Below are 23,161 nucleotides of genomic sequence, written 5' to 3' on the forward strand. Positions count from 1 at the left end.
TCTCATTCTCTTTTCTCCAGGTACAACAAGAAAATACAGGAAATATGTACACAACCCAAAAGACACACAAAAAAACTGCATTAAATAGGTTGTAAAGGTTACAGGACATTTTCAATTTGCCTTGAAAACGCAGCAAGCTGCACATCATGTATGAGATACCAGTCAAGCCAGCACACATTTAACAACAACAGATACTACATATTAATAAAAAAATTGAGAAGTTATAACTCTGGCAAAGACAAACCTGATATAAAATGTGCAGAAAAAAAAAAAAAAAACAGAGCTGAGCAGGTGAGTAAACAGCTTTAGCCAGTGTTATATTAACACTATAAGCACAAGTGTTGAAATTAGAGTGTAACTCCACATTGTTAATACGCTGTAGTGGAGGATAGAAACAGGAGGAGCAGAGGGTGGTTCTTCTAACGATCTGTGAACATAGAAAATACATGAAAACCTTTCCCTTAGCTCCTCTGCTGAAAGAAAAATCAGCATTCTCTATTTTTAAGCAGCACTGGTGTAACTTCATCTGTTGACTGAGTCCTCAGCTACAGCAGCCAACCAGAAACACACAGTGGAGACATGTGATTTTAGAAATATCAGTATGACCACTACGGCTGGGGGTATCAATCTAAATATCGATTGTATCAATACCAAGGTGAGTATTTTTATTTATTTTGCACATCATAATACAGCAAGAGAAAATAAAACAAAAAAACAACATTCAAACAAGTAACATCATTGTGTAGGAGATGTTAGAAGCCAAAAAAGGGTTATATGAATACCTCCCCGGAAATTAACATTACACAGGGAAAAAAAAAAAGAAAAAAAGAATTAAAAAATACAATATAACTGAAATTATAAAGTAAAAGCAATAAAAATGCAAATCGCATTACAAATCATCAAATACAAATCAAATGATATACAGCCTTACATTTTTTCATGAATCAGAGTCCTTTTCAGATGCTTTTTAAACAGTGATAAAGAAGATGTTGATTGAAGTTCAGGTCGTAGATTATTCCACAGATTTGGTTCACGATATTTCAGAGAACACTGACAGACAGAAGTTCGGCAGTATGGAAGACAAAATTTGTTTGAATATTGTGTAGGATAATTGTGAATAACAGAGGACAACATAAAGAAATTCTGAAAAACTTTGGGAACAATATGAGTTAAGTGAACATATTTGTACATGAAGACACAGGTCTGGTAAACGTTCACTTCAAACACTGAGAGAAGTTTGAATTTTTTTTAAAAGAGGAGCAGGTGAGTGGAGTCTGTTAGAAAAGCTGATCTTTCTTAAAAGTTTCTTTTGAATTAGGAGAATCTTATTGCGATAAGTGGGATAAGTGAGATAAGTGAGTATCAGCATCAAATCAATGCTAACATGATGAGATCGACACTTTTGTTGGAATTTCTCTTCTATATGTCCAGCAAATCACTCAAGTTTACTTCCTTAATGACCACAACAAAAAGTGTGTTCTTCTTTGTGGAAATCTGATGTCAGCCAAGGCTTTAAAATGAATGTAAAAACACGACTCATATATAATGAACTGTTACAGGAGTTCAGTCAGAGGCAGCTGCTGTAGGTTTCTACTCTATGTACTGTACTCATAACACAGAGGACTCGTTTTTATTAACCCTATAACGTCAAACGTATCATATTTAATACACGAGTTTTAAACCCCTCTACACAATCAGTGTGATATTTTTTGTCTTGAAAAACCAGATGTATACAATTAGGTACATGCAATACACTGATAATCCACCAGGGGGGAGGAATTTGTTCACCAGAGGCCTTTTCAGTGACACCACAAGATTGTCATTAATGAGAAAGGAGGCAGAACTTTGACAATTTTGAAAAGGAATTACCAATTTGTTAGACATGTTGTGTTACATTATGTTTTCATTTGTTCAAAAATAAAAAATATTTGAGGATGGAGACCCAATGTATCAAATATGATACAAAATTGAAACTCGTACAAGGAAATTGATATTTGCCAAAAAAAAAAAAAAAAAAAAAAAAAAAATTGTTTTGGTTGTTCAGAAGGACCGATAAAGGCTCCATTTTCAAAGAACTGGAATTTTCTGTCAATGATTTAATGATTCAGGCTTTACAGAGTTAAAGTTAAGTAAAATACTGAGTTCAAATGAGGAAAAAAAAATCCTAAACAGCAATATTCAGAAAAAAAAAAAAAAACAGAAAAGACTTATTCAGTTGTGGTTTGTTTATTTGTTTGTTTGTTTACTACCTCTACAATTCAGAGATGGCTCGTGTTTTTAAGGGCAGTACTGAAAATAACAACTTTTCCCTCTCAATTCTTCCTCTGCCACTTTAAAAAAAATAGTTTCAGATATTAACATATTTTCTGTTTCCATATAAGATGAAGTCAGAAACCTTGAAAAATCCCAGATTTTAAAGTTGTGACTTAATGATAGAAAGGATCTGTGCCGTCCAACTTACAATACAGAGTGTCTTTCATATTTGCATTATGGCTTGTGATAAAGAAGACAGAACAATACAATGGACTACCCTATATATAAAGTCATCCAGTCAGTATATGGTAACAGCTCTCAAGTTCTTCTGTACATTAAATCTATTTTCTCCCTCTGTGTATGCTGTGTTACCAAACAATACACAAGGATATGAACATTTTGTAGCTGTAGTGGCAGCTGCATCCTTCACTCCTTGCGACCTTGTGTAGTTGGCTACTGGTGTGATCCAGAAACAATACTACATGTGACACTACACAAAAGAGACTTGCGACGCTGACAGCTTGTCTTTATTGATAATTAGCAGGTTGTATGAGTGAGAGAGAGGAACAGGACTGAATTAAGATACGTGTTTCTCCTGGCATGCTGTCAAAATGAACAGAAGGTAAGGAATGATGAGGAGAACTTGGGATAAGCCAAACGATATGCTTCTCATTCATGTCAGTGAATGCTGCATATGTGGTCTAAATTATCATTTTGTTATTACACCAGTATATGCGCGCACACATAGACTCACACACATTTGACAGCCAAGAAATGACATGTTAATTGCGCCCACTGGTTAAAAGGCCTAACAGCCATTCAGAGTAAAATGGAGAACTCAACAATGGATGATAGGAATTTGTCTTACTGCCAGAGCTCTCAAGAAAGACAAAGAGGCTCAGCAGCTGCACTATGTTACACCGTGTATTTACAGTGTTAAAGCTAATGTTATTTGGCCTTATCTAGTTTTTGTCATATTAATTTCATATTTCAACTACTGCACTAAATGTTATGTTCAAGGGGTCAGATACTGTTAAATGAACAAAGATTTTTGACTATAAAAATGAAGACATTGAACTTTTTTCAGGTCTGGAAAGAGAAATCACAGAACATGGAAGTAAGGCACCAACATCCAACCTCATATTCTGATAGAAGTTATGATAACATCAAACCATGGCCATAAGCTTTCACTGTTCCTCATTATGTTTCTCTTCATTTGAAGTGATGATGCAGTTTTATAACTCTTAAAGCACACTTAAAGTTTCTGGATTCAGGGCTCTACTAGTGTGTTATTGTATTGAAGCTGCCTGTCTTTAAGAGTAGGTAGTGGTGTGCAATACTGTATATTTTGGTATCGATCCAATATCAAGTAAATACAGGGCCAGTATCGCCAATATCAATACATTTCAATAATTAAAGTGGATGCATAATCAGATTGCTAAATCTCAATTAATTTTTATGACCTTTAAGTGTTTTATGAGGTTTTCTTTTTTTCTTATTGAATAGTTAAAACCAATGACAGAATTAGGACAAAGTTTATAAATAAATAGAAAATATTTTATTGTCAAATTAAGTTTTGTTTTGTTTTGTTTTTCAGAAACAATAGAATAGTAAAAAAAACAGTTTCCTCCATACATTGTCATGTCTGGAATTTTTTTCTTAAATTAACAAAGTGTACAAAATGATCACCGTAAAAATTGATTAAAACAAATATTTTTTTCAGGTAGTGTTCAGAAACTGCAATACAAAAATTTTATCAAAATTATCTGTAACTTATAGCCTTTTTATAAATTATTCATCTTGCTGTTGCGTCATTTTCGGCCCGAAAATAACCACATGGCGCTGCTCTGCTATACCATTCTTCTGCTTTGTGTCTCAGTCTGTGCATGCGTTGTGCGTGCGCTGGTGGGCGGGCACACCTGAGCCGACAGCTTGCTTGTTTGCTTTGTGCTGCTGAGTCACATGACGACACAACATCAAAACACAAGAGGGGGGAGGAGAAGCAAAGTGTGTCTGCTCCACACTGAGACAGAAGCAGCGAGTCTGGTGATCTGGCTGTGGCCTCTTTGACGGAACCGCAGCAATGTGTACAAGAGAAAAACTGAAACTAAAGTATCGATCTCACCACGCTAGTATTGATCTGACACCAATACCGACTTGGTATCGATAATATCAATATTAGGATCAATCCACCCACCACTAAGAGTAGGGAATGCCAGTACATTACAGAGGAAAAACATACACACATACACGAGGCTTGTGTTTGGCGTCACACATCCGGGGCACTTTGTCGGTCTCCGCCATATTTAGGGACAAACAAATGCGAAGTGGACTGCGCTTGCCTTTGTATGTACGTGTGCTTTGTTGAAGCTGTGACCCACTGTACAGCAGGACAATGGTTAACACCTGGGCCATTCACAGGAGTAGGTCTTTTCGGACCCCGGACGTTTGGAGCATGAGATGTTTCGCACCTGGCCTGGACGTTCCGAACCCTGTGATAAAGACGTTTCGGACCAGACTTAGCGCACTGGGCTTGTATATGGTCTCAACAGGGTTTTCCTTTGTGGCATAAACCCATCTGCCCACTGCATGTTTGTCCTCACATAACGTTGTTAAAGTATACACATTACTCTCTACCAGAGAGTCCATTTCTAATTTAGAAAAGCTCATAGCCTCCTTCAATGTCTGAGGTACAGCACATGCAACTCGATAGCAGTAGCCAATATTTAGTCCTGGATCCTCTTCACTTTTTACCTCATAATCATCGTCAGTATAAAACTGAGGTGGTCTCCTTTCTCTCTTTGGATAGTGGACAGAATGTCTGCTCTCACTTTCACTTTTTAAGTTGGTTTTATCACCCGGCTCTGACTTTATTTCTCGTGGGGTTACTTTGGTCATGTCCGTTTTTGATTGCATTTCAATGTTCAAAAGCTCATACATGTCTTCATCTGTTTGAGTGTCACATTCACTGGTATTCTTGATGACAAACTTGAACAGTCTATTTTTCATTAATTTCCCCATGTCTGGACAGAAAACGAAATATGCAGAGCTATTTTTGTCATAACCAACAAATATCCCCTTTTTACAGCGTCTATCTAACTTTGTCTTGTCATATTTATATGCAAAACACTCTGACCCAAAAGTTCTCATTGTGGAAAGGTCAGGCTTCCTTTCAGTCAACAGGTGATACACAATTTGTCCCAGATGTCTGTTGTAACATCTATTTCTAATAATAGCAGCACTTTGTACTGCATATGTCCACAAGTCTTTTGGCAATTTACTCTCAATTAACATACATTTTGCCATTTCAAACAAGGTTCTCTGAGCTCTTTTTGCTGTTCCATTCTGATGGGGAGAATAAGGAGTGGAGGTTTCATGCTCAACCCTATAACACCAAACGTATCAAATTTGTTACATGAGTTTTGAAGCCCTCTACATGATAGTGTGATTTTTTTTTTTTTTTTTCTTGAAAAACCTGATGTATACAATTACATACGTGCAATACATGGATAATCCACCAGGGGGGAGGAATTCTTTCACCATAGGCCTTTCCAGTGTCACTACAAGATTGCCATTAATGGGGAAAGAGTCAGAACTTTGCCAATTTTGAAAAGGAATTGCCAATTTATTAGACATGTTTGTGTTATATTATGTTTATGTTTGTTCAAAAATAATAACATTTGAGCATTGAGACCCAATGTATCAAATATGATACAAAATTAAAACTCATACATGGAAACTGATACTTGAAAAAATATGTTTTTGGTTGTTCAGAAGAAAAATAAAGGCCCCTAGTTTCAAATAACTGGAATTTTCAGTCAGTGATTTAGTGGTTCAGGCTTTACAGGGCTAATGGCATTTTTGCTGAGCAGTAATTGGAACATTGAATATGTAAACTCTGTTCCATTATCTGATCTTATACATTTTATTTTTTCCATAAGGTACAACATCAGTAATGAAGCTCTCAGTGGCGTGAACTGTAGCACCCTGCTTTTAGAAAATAAGTGAACACAGCTCCAGAATGGTCATCTGTGAATGCTGTGGCATATCTGAAACCATCTTTGCCTCCTGGTTCTATAGGTCCAGCCAGATTGGTGTGCACAAGCTTCAGTACATCACTAGCTTTCTCATCTGGATCTCTTTCTGCTCTGAGCAATATTACCCTGTATACACACACTTCATATTTATGTTATGCTTGTCAGTTTTACCTTTAATTTTCACCCCCTCTGTAACTCTTGGCAACTTTAACATGTCATCTTAATTACAGTGGCCTAAAATTTCATGCCATGTCTATATATCAAAACACGCATTACATTCATCAGCCTCATTTGTAACAGTATTTAAATTAAATAGTCTATCATATGTATGAATATCAAAGTTGTACCATTTTTATGAATGAGCTGGCTCTGTCCTTTGATGACCGTTGCTCAGTGCGATGTTGCCACTTCAAGTGAAAAGATGTTCTGGGAAAATGATGGAACATAGAGCGCTTCCATCAGCGTCATGTCCACAGTGCGTCCTTGGCTGTCTCTCAAGCACACTTTAGCTGTTCCCTTCTTCAGCACAAAACTGCTGGTCCACACTCCGTCAGCCAATTCCAAAATATAGCTCTGGGGCTTGAAACTTGCATCAAAACCAACGCATTTTTCGACGTCTGTGATGATGTGCTTAGTTTCTCCTGAGTCGATCATGAGGCCTTTCACATTCAATCCACTGACCAGGGCATCATCCACCTGCTCAACAAGCTGGAGGGGGTGGGACATGAAGTGGCACATTTGCATTTAAAGTGCCAGCGCTCAAAACAACCTTTCTGGTGTCATTACTAAGAAATAAGGTTGAAGATGGTCCTGTGGAGTTGAATTAATGAAGAATTCAGACCCAAGCATAGCATTTACAGTTTATGTAGACCATAGGGAAATGTTTCAAAATGCATAACTGCATTTAAAAAAGCAAAATATCACTTCTTTAAACTGCAAAGCTTAACTGCTCATCACTCTGCATAATGTGACCAATGAACAATGAATGGTTTAAATGTATCAGGCTGGCCCTTTAAAATCACTGCAGTCAATAAGCCGTCACTCAAAGTCTCTCCTGCATTACGCAGCGCTGTGATGGCAGTCTCTGCATGAATAATATAATCTGTGACGCTCTAATTTACACCTTTCTGGAGAGAAGTCAGCTCGATGTACAAACTGATCATGTGCGGCTTCCCCTTACCAGTGCAATGGTCTCTCAGGATCTTGAGCACCTTCTTGCCATCATCAGCGGCATCTCTCATTACCAGGGACAGACTTTTATCATCCAACATTTGAATTAGAACTGTGTACACGTCTTCATTTTTGCTGGCGTCTTCCTCTGCACCCTCAGCGTCAGCGGTGGGCGCCTCACCCAGTATATGGTGCCCTTCAGGTTGAGCAGACACAGGTGTGCCAGGAACTTTGTCTCCCACAGTTCACAATTATTTTCATTTCCGTCAAAACACAAACAATTCCACTGGCTCCAAAACTCTTTTCTGGGCCCATAACCTGTTGAAGCTGTCATTCTATAAGAGTAGGGAATGCCAGTACATTACAGAGGAAAACCGTACACACAGACAAGAGATTTGCATTTGTACTGCGTGCACAGCAACACTCTTTGCATGAACGGGCTGCGGCCATTTATTAACGATTGCACACTGGTGCGTCAGCCCCGCCCACAACCAAATAACTGGTTCACTAGGTCAATTGAGGACACAGACATAATTTAACATATTGGCTAAAATCATGTCATGGGGGACCAACTATCTATAGCGCTAATGTGTGCAGTCTTAAGAGCAGAAAACAATGATTTGATTGGCCGTTGGTGAAGCCCACATGTGAGTCCGCCCAGAGCCCTATAAAGAGAGTTATGACGCGCTTTGATGTCACCGCTCCAGTTATCACGTGGTTCATGTAAGCCTGAATAGGTCCAAACAAACGAAGCGCTCCCATGTTATGTAACGGGAGAAACAACAGTGAGCATGGTAAATCTGAAAATAAACCACACACAACCGTTGTGTCTCTACTGTATGTACTGTTGTGTGTGTTATACTTTTGAGTACTGGGGTTGACCACTGAAAGGACTGACTTTATTACTTTGAAAACTTAAATTTTGGGAGGACAGGTTGGTGTTAGCTTGGGTAGGCTACATTCGTGAGTGGTGCTAACTTTACAAGTTTATCCATTCTGCAGTTGTACTGTACTGGTAAGGAGATGGACAATTTACCATTTTTAACTTTTACTATTATAGGACTGAGGTACAAGCAAAAAACAGTGGTTAGCTGTGAACACTGTGTGCCTGACAAGCTCTGCTCTGATAACACACACAATACAACATTAACCAGCAGAGAGCATAGCGGCTAACTTAGCATGTTAGCATTAGCACAGATGCTAAACTCATTAAAAACTCAACATTAGCAAACTCAAACTCAACAGTATCCTTATAGGATTAGTCCGATCTTACAAACGGCTTCCTGCTTCCTTTAACTCATGAGTAATAACTTTAATAAACTTTTAGTGGCAGAGCTCAGCTCTACAGCAACTGTCCTCCTAATTAGCACATGACCTCAGCTGACAAACTTAACCAAACACCACCGGGTTCAGCAAAACAACTAAAATTAAATCCACCTATAACAACATCTGTACTAACGTTACCTTATCTGAAAAACTCCATAATTTGTGGTTATAGTGGTTAAATCTCAACAGCTGGCCAAGTCACGCTAGCTAACTATAGGGCTACAGGTGACAATCGGACGTAACAGTTGTTTAAGATATAAATCTGTACAAACCCAAACCAAGACAATTGGATTTACAACATGAATGTCCACTAATACAGGACATACACTCAATAATTTGAAAGATGACGATATCTTATTAACTTACCACTGGAGTCGCTAGATCAGCTGCAATAGAAGTGAATGTGTTCAGACGGCATTACACTCAACGTTTGGAACTATTGGCCCCTCCATGACCCGGAAGAAGGTGCATATTTCTTAGACAAAGGGAGTCTGTGGAAGTGTTGCAACTCTGATATATATCGAGGACTCTTGATATATATCACCCTCATATAACAGATGGTATTCACTGCACTCCTCCCACAATCACCTCGTCTCTGTCACAGGTTGCCTCTCTTCTGTCTCCTCCCTGACTCTGCTACCTTGTCAGCAACATTGCTTTCACCTGGGACTCCCTGCTGCTGTCCTCTCCATCACCATTCCACACCTAATCAGCCAAACCCATTCCACCTGTCTCTCCCAGCTGTGCCTAATCAGCAGACCAGTATTTACGCAACACAGATTCATCCACCCAGTGCCAGATTGTCCTTGTGTCCCGCCATCCTTTCCAGCATTCGTCCTGAGCCCTCTTTTCTGTTTCCGACCCCACCTGATTTTGACCATGTCTCTTCACCCCAGCCCTGGTAACCTGACCTGTTCTCTGTTTGTGACCCTGAGTTGTGTGTTTCTGGATTGTCCTGGTTTTGACTCTGCCTGGCCCCACCACGTCTCTTCACCTGTCTCCCGGTAAACCTACCTGCCTTCTACCCTGGACCACGTGTCTCCGCCTGTTCCCCAGTTTACTCACCTGTCTCCGACCCCGTCTCCTGCCTCAGCGGTCCAGGCATCAGTGAGCTCATCTGGCTACGAATTCCTCGCCTGCCCCTGACTCACCTGCTGCTCCCTCCTCGGCTCCACCAGTGGATACATCAGACTACAGTCTCCTCGTCTCTGCTCCAACAGCCACAGTAAGCTCTGAGCATACAGCTTTAAGGTTCCATTGGAGAAATTAACTCTGGGCCAGACTCCACCTGCTTATTCTGAATACTGTACTGAGTGTCTTTAATAAAGATGTTTCTGAACTGATTCTGTCTCCTGGTGTACTGCATTTGTGTCCTAACCATATCCATTACAGTGTCAGACTTTCAGATTCGTGAACAGGAAGCTGTGCTCAGCCTCAAGTATTAATTTGTCAAATCAGTCCGACTTGTTTTGCTGCAGCTGTGAGATTTGCATCCAGTTTGGACACTTCAAATGTACATTTTGAACTTTTAATGCTGAACAAAAGTTTAAAGTCTGACCTCTGGGTAAAAATGATGGAAAACCAAAAATACAGTAAAAGTACAATTAAATTAACAAAGCTGTAAGTCTTTATTCATGCAGCCTCTTCCAAAACCAATCAGCACAAGAGATTATAGAAGATTAGGAGGATGATGGATGGATAAAACCAGAAGTTTCTAAATTGTTAAAGTGATCACAGTCAACGCTAATCAAGATGAAGGTAACAGTAAAACGCTTATTACACAACAGAGTGAAGATGGATGGGGATAAATAAAATAACTATTCTGACAGACATAGGCCTACTGCTAAATTGTAATATATTTACACAATATTTAATGGCAATGGCTACTGCCACAGTACTGTGGCATGAACTATCGTTTTGTCTAATGCTACAGAGCCAATCAAAGGTTAGCATTTGTAGTGTGACAATAAGCAGGAATGACATTTTGTTGCCACAGAGCCAATCATGGATACTGTTCCATGAACTCATTAGCCCTTTGTTGCCACAGTACTGTGGTGATATATGGTGTATATCATGACAAAGAAATTAAGTCAATCTGCAAAAGTTTAATATTGTTTCAGCCTTTCATCCTTATGACACCAGCGTTGTCAGTGCCCTGAAACAGTATTTTTGGAGAACGGGTCCCAGAGCAGAAAAATCTCACAACTCCGCCCTTGCGTTGCCGTATGGATAGGCAAAACACCACTTTATGGAAACAATGACACCATAGTATCACGTGACCAGAAGATGAAAACCTCATGTGCATGCTCACTGCATTCTTGTGGGATTTTAGAGTATTCTGCGGCTCTGTCTGTGTTTGTGTACAGCACCACATATAGGTGTGGCATATGTATTACAGCATTTTAACCCGATTTTCCTGTTTCCACCTGGACACAGATATTTCTTTAAATGAGACGTATATTGATGTGAAACTTTAAGAATCTGCAAGAAAAACACCATGAGCGTTGTCGTCTCAACATAGCTTCTGGTAACTGGCACCCTAGCATTTCCCTGTACCTGGACAGACACATGGCATATGCAATGCTTTTTGCCACAGTACTGTGGCAGCAGGGTGACAGGTTACCAGCCTGCACGCAATAGAACGAAGACACTGATTGGCTCTCTGGTAAAAGAAAAATGAGAAAGTTAGTCCTAGCCACTGTGATATTTTATAGATTCTGTTTATGCTTTTTTTTGTCTACAAATATGATTATTTCAGCTATTCGTATATCCCCTGGAAGGCTATTCCCAGGACTTGGATTGTAATTTTTCTAAGCAACATCACCAAATCTTTTTGTTTAATATAGATAGATAGATAGATAGATAGATAGATAGATAGATAGATAGATAGATAGATAGATAGATAGATAGATAGATAGATAGATAGATAGATGCAAAATAAACAGTGCACTTCAACAAAATTTTGTTGCATGACTCGTACACAGTATAAAAAATAAACACAGTTGTGAAATATTCAATCTCAAATATAAAAAGTGCTGGGTGATGTGAGCACATAATTAAAAAAAAAAACACACACATTCTAAACACATACAATTATTCTAAAGTCAATATAGAAACAGAAATCAGGCACTAAACCAGTAATATGAGTTCTCCTTTTGGACTTCGAGTGTGGAGTACACACTCAGAGAAGTGGAATTTTTGATTAGTTTTAGCCAATTTACTGCATTGTTTGGCTGACTAGAAAGTATAGCACTACAATAGACGAGGCTGCTAGTTATAACAGCATCTATCAGTGTCTCTCTGTTGCTCAGGGAGAGAAATGGGCTTACTTTGGAGATGTTCAAATGATAAGATACCACTTTTCCAATGCCCAATTCTTGAAATTAAGATCAAAGTCAAAAGTTACTCCCAGAATTCTTGCTTCTTAGCTTGGGTTGAGTCCTCATGTGTTCAGTTTTGGAGGTCAGTTTCTCTGAGCTTTTGTACCAATGATCAATACTTCTGTTTTATCCCAGATGAGCTGTAAAAACTTCAGTGACATCCAGGTCTTTATATCTAAAACATAGTTAACTACAAAGTACTCAGAGAGCACAAAACTCCGACAAGGCAGTTAATTCCCCATGACATACTATCCCCGGCATGATTATGAAAATTTATGCGGATTCACCCAGGATATTTTGCATTCTGGATTCTGGTCCAAAGATGCCTTGGTTTAAATTTTAAAGCAATCAGTGAAGAAAATCTTTAAATACGTGCGTGTGTGAGGAAAATCATCTACTGTCTCCTTGACCTTAAGCGGAAAATGATAGTCAAATCAGATGAGTCTAGACAGAGATATGATTTTAGAAATGTTCAATCCATGTTGACAAATGGACCAAAACTGGGGAATTTTTGGGAAATCCAGGTTTTTGGGTTTTTTTTCCTGGCCTCTTGAACTACAGAGGTCAAAAGGCATCTGCAGTGATCAGTGCCAATAGGAGCTTACAGAAAAATCTGTACTGTACTTTTTTTTTTTTTCTTCCAAAGTTTTAGATACTAGACTGCTAACAGACAAAGGAGCACTCCTGAAACAGAAATGATTAAAAATGACTTTCTGTAAAATGCATTTTCAGTCTAAAATTGTTGGAAGCTTGAGCATGCTGTCAGTGGGGGTTTATCAGAGAATCTTTTGAACTGAAAAACAATTTGGGGTTGCAAATGTCAGGATTGAGAAATACACTTGTTCAAATTGCCTTGTAATTTTTTTTATTTTTTGTACGTTTTCACTGAGTATAGTGGGAAACTAATTTTGTTCTTGCCATCTGTGCTCAATAGTAATACAGTCTCTTTTCAGTTCAGTGTTATGATTATTTTCCAATGGGGTAACCTTTCTTGCAGTTATTTTCCTGATGAAGTGTTTGCAACTGTATCGAGCACTGTTTTCACAATTTCATGATAAAATCAGTTAGTCTTCACAGAACAACAGTAAGACATTACTTTTAATTTGCAATTTATACGTGATAGTTTAAGAGACAGGGTAATCCAGTATTTTTTGCGTGCATGCCGCTTTGGCAGCGAATGAAATTTTCAAAATTGCCCTCCTTTCTTTTCAAACAAAAAATCTCTTTGGCTCTGGTGTCAGACAGATTAAGAACATGTTATATGTTAAAATCACTAATTAATATGTAGGAATCATAATAAGTACATTACAGTACAACTTACATAGTAATTCTGTGTATTATATTATGAAAAATGAGAAAGATAATGAAGGTGATCTTTACTTTGTCACTGGATAGTGTTGTAGCATCGTATAGTGTTGCTCATAAAGTTGAAATTAAATATTTTGAACTGTATCATGAAATAATTGTGACAATGTGATTTATTCGTGGTAGATAAAGTGTTACTGGGACTCCAGTCAGAGATGAATAGGAGTAAAAAGAGGAATGTGTCTGAAAACAACATTATTCCGACCTCATGTATTCAATAGTATATTGTCATCTATTAAGAATGCCTTCCGATTAAGTTTACACGCCCCCAAAATATTCCAGGCTTTTCCGGATTTTGGAAAATGTTGTTTACATGGGTAATGAAAACCAGTCTTTTTTTAATATTCCTTTTTATATTCACCCATGAATTAAAAGAGGGTTTTCGCCAATGGTAGACCTTCCACTGTGTAAACAGATCGTCTTTCATTCCTCCAAACACCATCTTAAAAAGATTGAAAGATTCTTTATTGTCAGTTCACTAGATGCACAGAATATACAGAGAATTGAAATACTGTTTCTCCCTCACATTGTTCAATGCCATGCATTTAAAAAAAGGTACAAATAGAATAAGTAAATAATAAATAAGCGGTATAAAGAATAAATTACAGCAGAATATAAAGTGTACATGTCAATCTATCTATAGTAGCAGCAGGAATATGGAGCTACATTGTGGCCAAAAACATTTGAAACTGAAAATTCAAGTTTTGATCTTGAATTTTGAAAAATACAACAATATATTCAAATTAAAATTAAGTGTTTGAAAAGTTTTTTTCAGGTTAAATGTAATTTTCATTCACTACAGTAATTCTTTTGAATAAATTATTTATTTTCATTATTCACTTTCGAATATATATTTTGATATTTTAGGTTTTATGTTTTTTCAGTTGCGTGTTTTATTTTTTCAGATGTTAATTTTTTTTAAAGTTTCAAATCTTTTTTTTTCTACTTTCAGATCTTTTTTTTTTTTTTTTTTAATTTAAGATCAAAACATGAATTTTCAGTTTAAATTTTTTGTTTTTCAAGCACAAAACTTTTGACCCGCCGATGTAGCTCCATACAGTAATGCAACACAGTAATGGTTATGAGGTGAGGAGCTGCATAATGGAACCAAAGAGCTGCAGACATGACAATAGTGCAATGTTTGTAATAAAGTGCAGAAAGATCCACTTTTCAATATTTACTCATATCCAAAACCTGTCAGTATTGTCTGTCATCATGTTTACCAGTTTCTCCCTCTGGTTAGACATGGAAACTTTGGAACATCCATGTCTAACAAAGAGGATCTTTGTTCCTGTTTCTGTGTATTTTGTCCTGTGTTATTATAAATTACATATATGTATATATATTTAACCCTGTCCTGTTCAGTAATTTGGCCTCCAATGTAACTGTACTGGGGCCATGAGTTGCTTGACAGTTTTGATCTAAAAGGGTTTTGAACCGTAGATCAATTACCCCTATTGGTTGGATTTAATTATTTTATTACTGTAATGATTATAGCTCACAGCTCCAGCATAAAACTTGTATTATAGCAAGGCAATGAAAAATAAAAAGAATGCTTAATTGAGGCTGTTCTGCTTCACCAGAAAACCACAGCAACACACACTTGCAGGTGGATGACTTAACTCTTTTTCTCTTCAGCTGATGTAGTCACAGCACTTTGACAAACGGCCTCTCTTCCACTGATATCCCATGGGACTGATCTCCAACGTGCTCCGATGCCAGTATGTTTCAACATCGCTGTCAGTCCAAACAGGTTCAGCCTTTTGGACCAATAACTACTCTTTTGAACAGTTCATCCAATCTAACATCTAACGTCCAGCATCCTGGCCCGCCTACTGACCCATTCACCCCCAGAGACAATGTACATCCATGGGAGGGTTTTGGGATGATTTTGTGCATTTAGCCAATGACCACCATGCTTCCCTGCAGTAAATAAAACAGCTCGGTGCTGTCTCATAGACACCCCATTGGCTACTGATACGAGAATGTATCGAGGAATTTGCATCAGAAAGCAAACAATAAACAGCTGACCAGAACAACATAGCCATAAAATTAAGTGCATGTTTGTGCAGTTTTAATGTAAACGTAATTGGTATCTTTGTTGTAAATTCAACAGTGCAATTCTGCCCATTCATTTCCTGAAATGTTAGGGGAAGTTTAGCTTCCCTTCTCAAAACAATTACCTCTGATATTACCTGATGGGAGAACAGGACAGGGGTTATACACTGTTAAGTGCTATTTTTCCTAGTTTTTTCCTTATTTTTGACTTTGTTTATTATAATTTTGTAGATTTTGACTAGTTAATTGCGTTTTTCTAGGTTGACTATTTTTTGTCCTTTTGTAGTATTCCCTGTATTTCTTTATGCTTAAGCTTAATTAGTTTGGCGCCACTCCGCTCCACTCCATGCAGGTTACCTTATGCCTGCCGCTTAGCTTTTTGTTAGCCTTTTGTTAGCTTTTTCTTTTTGTTTGGCCAAGTGGATCCAGATGTCCTGTTTTTGCTTTTCTTTTCGTTAGGACTTAGTTTGTGGCTTGCTTTTGGGTAGGGTAGCGGTGAACTGGCAGCTTCTACAGCCCTGTATAGGGTTAGCTTGTCCAGCACACCGTCCTTATGTTTATTTGGCCGGTCCACTGTGGTATTTTCTTTTATTACTTTGGGCACAGGGTTTTAAAGGGTTTGGTTCTGGTTAAAAACAACTCAGTCAAACAAAGTAAAGAAGTTAAAAACAACAAAGAATGAAACAAAAAAAATCTAATGAAATAAAAAGATGTTTTTGAATAATACCCTTTGACTCTTGTGTCCTTTTTAGATATGTTTCACCTTTGGGTTGTAACATAAACAATCTAACATTGATACAGACCCTGAAACAGAAACAAGCAACAGGCAAAAACAAAATAGTACCAATGACAATCAACTGTAACAAGAATAGATGAATATCAGCGACTTTGAAGAACAGAATAGTCCAACATCACAATAACCAGAAGCAAACAGGAAAGGAAAAAGAGATAAATAAAGAAGTAAAGATAGTGACAGAATAACATTGGTGATTTTGAGGTTAAATTACTCAGAGGCAGTATAACTCCTAGGGTAACAACAGTCAATTGCTGATGTACATCTGGATGCATGTTTGAGTGTGCGTTTGTGTGTGTGCATGGATTTGTGCGTGGGAAGTCGTGAATTACCCGCCCACAGTCACCAGCAGCAGAGCAGGGACGGCCTGGACGGCATTTTGAACATTTCCAAAGAATCATCAGACTGGAAAAATACCAACATATTCCACATGTCTTGCTTGGAAAATGCTCTGTTGGGAAAATGCCCAAAGCAGAATATCATTCTGGAATCTGCTGTTTATATGACACCTGTCAAATTCAGAGTAGTGTCGTATTGGGAATAATGCTGGAGCAGAAGTGTAAATGAAATCATACACAGTGTTTCTTGTAAAGTGAAGCTGTCATACACTCTTACTATGTACTCTAATGGGGTCATTTTCACAAAAGGATTGTTTAATATTGAAAAGCCTATCAATGCTGGTCTGTATTTTGCCTTTCAAACTGAGTCAACCGGTAAGTTAATCTTAATTTATGTTCATAGTTGACTTTTAAATATCACGCCAAATGGTTCAGTCATGGTAAAATATATTTTGGATGTTGCCCCTGAAAAGACTGCAGTTGCCTTTAAAATTGTCTCTTTTTCTTTAAAGGTATTAAAATGTTCCTTTTGAGTTTCACATTAGGGCTGCATGACACTGGAAAAAACTGACCTTGTGATTTTTTTTAACCCTGCGATACGAAAAAATACTCAGGAGTATATAATAGCTGTGTGGTACCGACGTAAATGGTCAGACTAATTAGTATTGTTACATCTTGTTGTGGCAACAGGTGGAAGGCACTATCGACACAGAACATATGTTTCAATATCATCCTTCTTGTAGCTGAAATAATTCCAGATAACTGACGTTGCTTTTCCTTTTGGCGCCACGTCTTCCTTTTCGGTGATTTTCTCTTGTTCGTTGCTCGTTTTTCAATATTGCTACGAGCAACTCACTCCAAACTGATTAACCTTTAGGGGTCTGAGCCTATTTTTGCTGTTTTTGAGTGCTTTTGATTTTACCTTTATATACTATATCATAGAAATGTTTACTATACCCATGTTTGGTACCTTTTTTTTCAGCACAACTTCATCTATCTCATCTGTCTATAATTTTTTTTTTTTTCACTTTAACCTACTATATCAACATAAAAGGACAAAAAACACAAAAAATATAAAATCCAATTTGAAAAAAGTATAGAATTTATTGCATAAATAACACAGAGATGCTTAATGAACCTTTTCAAAGACTTTAAAAGTGAATATTGGTTCCAAATATTTGGTATATAAAATTAAAAAATTGTCATAAAAGCATATCTTTACATAGACATTTTCTCACCCCTCTGGCCCTCCCAGTTTCCGCATCCAATTCAGGTGGGGATCAACCTCACCCTTACCTGTAATGCTAATGCAGTCTGTGGATTAGAATCTGCAGATTAAGACAGTTTTTTGAAAAAGGACAAAAAAATGATGAAGATATGGTCAGAAATGTAATGACCGCCTCACCTCATTTTCATACTTTTATTCACATTTGTTTGCTCCAGTTTCAAACCATCAGTTGTATTTGCTCTATCAACATCCAATAAAAAGTGGGAGAGTGTTTCAACTCCGCACTTTCAAATGGAATTGTCCCCAGTGGTCTACATGACTTCTGATGCTACAACGTGTTGAAAATGTCATGTGATTCAGTCACAGGGCCGTGACCGTGGACCCCTAAGCGTTAAGAACGATTGTGATTGGTGGATCGCTGCATGTAGTGTGTGTCAGGTACCCTTGAAATTAGATGAGAACATGCTGAGTTCATTTGCTTCCTACATTGCAGGACCTGTGATGTGACTATTGCGCATACGTACATCACAATATCAATGCTCAAATGATATATTGTGCAGCTCTAGTTAAGATAAAGTGGTACCCTGATTTACGAGTGCACCAACTTATGAGTTTTCCGAGTTACGAGCTGTTGCTCAGTTGATTTTTTTGGTTTGAGTTGCAAGCCACAATCAGAGTTATGAGTGAGCTTCAGATACGCCTGTGCTAGTTGTCATAGCCAATAAAAAGAAACATGTTGGAGGACAACTAGTAGGTATCCTGGGGATGGATCCTCCATGTATCTGCTCACCATGGAGTCTGGAGGAGTACTAACAGGTTCCTCCTCTCAACCCCATGTTTTCCTACTGGGCGGCTCCAGAACCACATGTGGCTATTTCATCCCTCTGCTACGGCTCCCTGTGGCTTCACAAAATTAATGATGAATATTTAATTTAAATGTGTTTTATTTGAGTTGGTTAGTTTCTTAAATGTAATTCTAAATTTGAAGATGTCGATGATATTAGGTATTACAGGTATTATCTCCTGCTGCACAACAAAGTCCGGTCGCTGTCCACAGGGGAGGTGCTGAAATGGTTTGCTGCATGTCTGGAAAATGTGACAAGAGGTCGTCTGGAACACATCACATAGGCGCATCTACAAATGTCAGTACAGATTGGAGACAAGTTCGATATAAGTTACAGATAGGTTCAAAGCACATTATTCGTAGGATAGAAATAAGTTTTGAATACGCTCGACATTATCTCGATGTATATCAACTTATAGGGCTGGAATGGATTAAATGGATGGAATGGATGGAATTCAACTCATAAGTCAAGGTACCACTGTACTCTGGTTTCCACCCATCATCCAAAGACATGGACCTTAACAGGTTAATTGGTCAATCTAAGTCACCCGCCAGTGTGAATGTAAGAGTGAATGGTTGTTTGTCTGTAAATACCTCGGTCACAGATCAAACTAAACTCATAAGTCAAGGTACCACAGTACATGGTGAGAGGTGTCATTGTTTCCAATGTGTCCTCCAGCGGTGGTTGTATTTGTATGTTTCCTAACCAGGATTTGTAGCTGCGTAGTGAGCTTTAACACACTGAGAGATAGCCGAGAGATATAACTCCTCCAGTGTAGACAAAGAACGGTTCAGAAGACCTGGATGACAGAGGAGACCCAGAGTGCGTGTACCCAGCCCGGAGGGTTACTGGGACTCCGCCCTGAAGCCAGGCCTGGGGTTGGGGCTGGTGTACGAGTGCTTCGTGGCTGGGCCTTCGTCCATGGGGTCCAGCTGGGCCCAGCCCAAACCGGTTACATGGGCTTATTGCCCTGTGTGCCCTCCACCCACAGGGGGAAGTGGAAGGGTCCAGTGCCTTGTGGATCGGGCAGCAGACTAAGGCAGGGGCCTTGGCCGTCCGATCCCCAGTTACAGAAACTGACAGATACTGTAAATAGGAGGGCATTAGTGACTCCAGATTTTTTCAGATGGACTTATTTGTCAATAAAGTCAAAGTCGAGTCGACTTGTCGTATGAGAATGTCATCACATTGACAGTGGAGGAACAACACAGACACACAGCTGTTCAACAATGAGCAACTTGTACTAATGTAATGAACATTAACAATGTTCAGTAAAGAGCAGAATAAAATACTGGAAAGACACAAGCATCAACAGTGATTTTCAGACATTTAACCAAAACAAAACATAGGTTAACACCTTGAATTTTCTTTTACATATAAGTGAACAGCATAAAGTGGGAAAAGGTTAAGACAGCGGCAGCCAAGACACACAGTATGTTAGAGAAAAGAGCGCATTGTCTTCATGAAATAAATGAACAGAATAATCCAAACACACTGGCTGTCCAAATTATTAGTCATTATTGGTGGTGCTTGTGTGGTTCACAGAACATTACTGAGACCATAGTTTTTCTAGATCACAGTCAGTTTAGTTCCTACTCTGAGTCGTCGTCTTCCTTCAGTCTTGGCCTTATGCTAGTGATGCGCTGGTGTTTTTGGGGGTTTTTTAACCCGCTTTGTGGAATTTTTTGACCCGCGCTGCAAATAAAGTGACATTTTTGGACCTGCACCAACCCGGCCTGGGTCCACTACCACTCACAGCGCGCAGTGCTCACTGCGCTCCATGTTTTCATGTATAAAGATGAGAGTATCGACATGCACTGAATGACAGCTCGCTCACTGTCAGGTGATGGAAGGGAGAGAGAGAATAACACACGACTAGTCGACTCCTCCAAAGTAATGTCGACTTGTGCCACAGACGTCAACGCGTCGACAAACCAACTTTTCAGTTAATGCCCTAGTAAATAGACATATCCATTATGTTGTAGTGTGGTGTACAGATCATTAATAGCTGTCTTTATTGTGACTAAAATCATACAGATGCTGTCTGACCCATCATGGTTAACACCAGTCTCTTCATGGACCTGTGTAATTACATGTAGCATATGACTGTTTAATCACACTAATCTTTTCCTCACTAACCGCCACAAGCCTGACCCTCTCACTTGTAATTTATTATTAACTATACCAAGGTCTTGCAGTGATGACATCATCCAACAACAGGAGGCAATCTGTTTTGAAGCGGGTCAAGCCTGGTAACCGGGGGCAACAGGACTGTTGATTAAGTTTGGCCATTTTAGATTAATTGTGTGCTGAAGCACCGGTGGCACTGAGCGTCTCTGAGCTGCACGATGGGGTCCTTCTGAATTACCCGGTCAATTTATGCAGGGGGTGAATGGGAGCGTTTTGTCTCCTGCAAGTATTTGTCTCCTATATTAGAAGTAGAGGAGCATGGCGGTAAAGTAGGAGGACCATGTTATTAGAAATTGATGCCCAGGGGTCTGAAGGTGTTCATGCGCTGGCAAAGCTGAGGGCAAAGGCCATCAGAGCTATGAGAAAAATCTGAGGTGGTTATGAAGGAGATTAAGTGAATAAGAAGAGAAAGTTGAATAGAACTCAAAACAACATGGGGAAAAAATGAAAAGGTTAAATAACAGAGTAAAGTTGGTAAGTTATCAGGCTGCTTAGATGGTAAAGAACTAAGAGATTTGATGTCTTGATGTCTTAATATTGTATTACAACATATCAACAAGGAAAAGAGCATGTTTTCAGGCAGAGAGGAGGAGGAGTATAAAAGATATGACACAAAGCCTTTCTGAACTGTTTATATATTGCACTTGGAAGAATTCATTAAAAGTTGGTACAAATGTCTCCCCTAAAGCTGACAGCTCAGTGAAGCAATACAGCGAGTGCAATATTCAAACAGCTCTTTTTCCTTTGTTACAGATTTGTTTAAAGTATAAGAAAACCAGGCAAATCAGGCTCTGTGCGTGATGTGTGCGTGTGTGTGTGTGTGTTCCCTCGCATGGTGCATGAACAAAAAGAGGAAAAGAATTAGAAAATAAATAAATAAAGAAGGATGTAGAGATGAGGGGTTACAAGAAAGACCTTGAGGAGTTGTGTACAGGCAGTGCATCTGACACATTAATACATACAATGATCCATGTGGGAGGCAAATGTACAAATCATAGAATGCAGCGTACTCATTACCTGATGCAAATTGTCAGTTCCACCTCCACTGAAGCTTAACTCACTTTTATGTGCAGACCCCATTGTACCAAATTCAAGCCTGGCTGAAAATCTGTCAGTCTTCATATCAGAAACAGGCCTGCTTCCCGCCTTTTCTTTTGCAAATTAAGCGAAACATAAAGAGACATATCAAAATAATATATGTAAACTGAAAGTCTAAAACCAAAGGCTTTACTTGCAATGAGTTGTCTGAACGATTAAAGTGAGGATCAAGTGAAAAATAGCTTTGTTTCTGCCTCTTTTATGTCACACAGAAGAGACACTGAAGCATTAAGGAATGTTGGACAGAGGTTTAGTAAAAAGACATCCCATTCATTTTCTCCTGTTTAGAATAAGTGATTGATGGAGAAAATCAGTGGCAGGTTACTCATAAATGATAATATCCAGGCCTTTGTATCTAATATACAGTTCACCTAAACCTCTGGAAAGGCAGCTACATTTTCTAAAGTCACCAAGATTTTACTGTGTATTCTAGAGGAAAATACACCAAAGATACCTCAGTTAAACGAAATAAGTCTGCAATACTGATCTTTAAAAAATGTCTCATGCAACCTTCAACCTTATATCTTAGTATATTTATGTGTGGTGAATAGGAATCAAATCAAGTACGTTTTAACTGAGATTTGATGTTTATTTTTTAACAAACTGGGATATTTCCCACTTCGACCAAGAGCAGCCAAAAGTTAATCTGTTCGTTGTATGTATTCAGAAACTCAGACCAAAAAAATGTTCCAGAAGATTTGTCTGAATCTGTGACAAACAGACGAACACTGGAACAACTAACCTCCAAATAAACATTTGCATCCACTCAAAATCTATGGACATCTGAAAGCTTTTTAGGGCGCTTACCATTTTTACCCCCTTAATAATGGCAAATTTAGCTAGGGTTTACGAATCACACAGTAAGTAGGCAGCAAAAGAATTGGATATTTATCTGAGATAAATATTCCTTAGTAATGTTGTTTGTACAGTTGTCATGTGTTCTGCTCTAATATTGTGGATTGTATTCAGGCTCCAATATTGAAGAAGGGATAGATTAAATGGACGTAGACACGGACATAAACATAGACATACATCAGTGATTCTCAACGGGAGCATTGAGACACCATCGGGGGGCATTTG

The 23,161-nt window shown here is 38.5% G+C and overlaps 1 long non-coding RNA gene across 1 annotated transcript; it reads right to left on the reverse strand.

The window, feature by feature from the left end:
* Window positions 1-6,230: 6,230 nt before the first annotated feature.
* LOC115423563 (uncharacterized) lies at window positions 6,231-15,333 on the reverse strand. The gene is made up of 3 exons (XR_003935985.1): window positions 15,194-15,333; window positions 8,813-8,816; window positions 6,231-6,243 (listed from the first exon to the last, which is right to left on the reverse strand). It is a non-coding gene; the product is annotated as an uncharacterized LOC115423563 (long non-coding RNA).
* Between the last annotated feature and the right edge of the window lie 7,828 nt (window positions 15,334-23,161).

Source organism: Sphaeramia orbicularis, chromosome 1 (genome assembly GCF_902148855.1).
Source record: "Sphaeramia orbicularis chromosome 1, fSphaOr1.1, whole genome shotgun sequence".
Lineage (NCBI taxonomy): Eukaryota > Metazoa > Chordata > Actinopteri > Kurtiformes > Apogonidae > Sphaeramia > Sphaeramia orbicularis.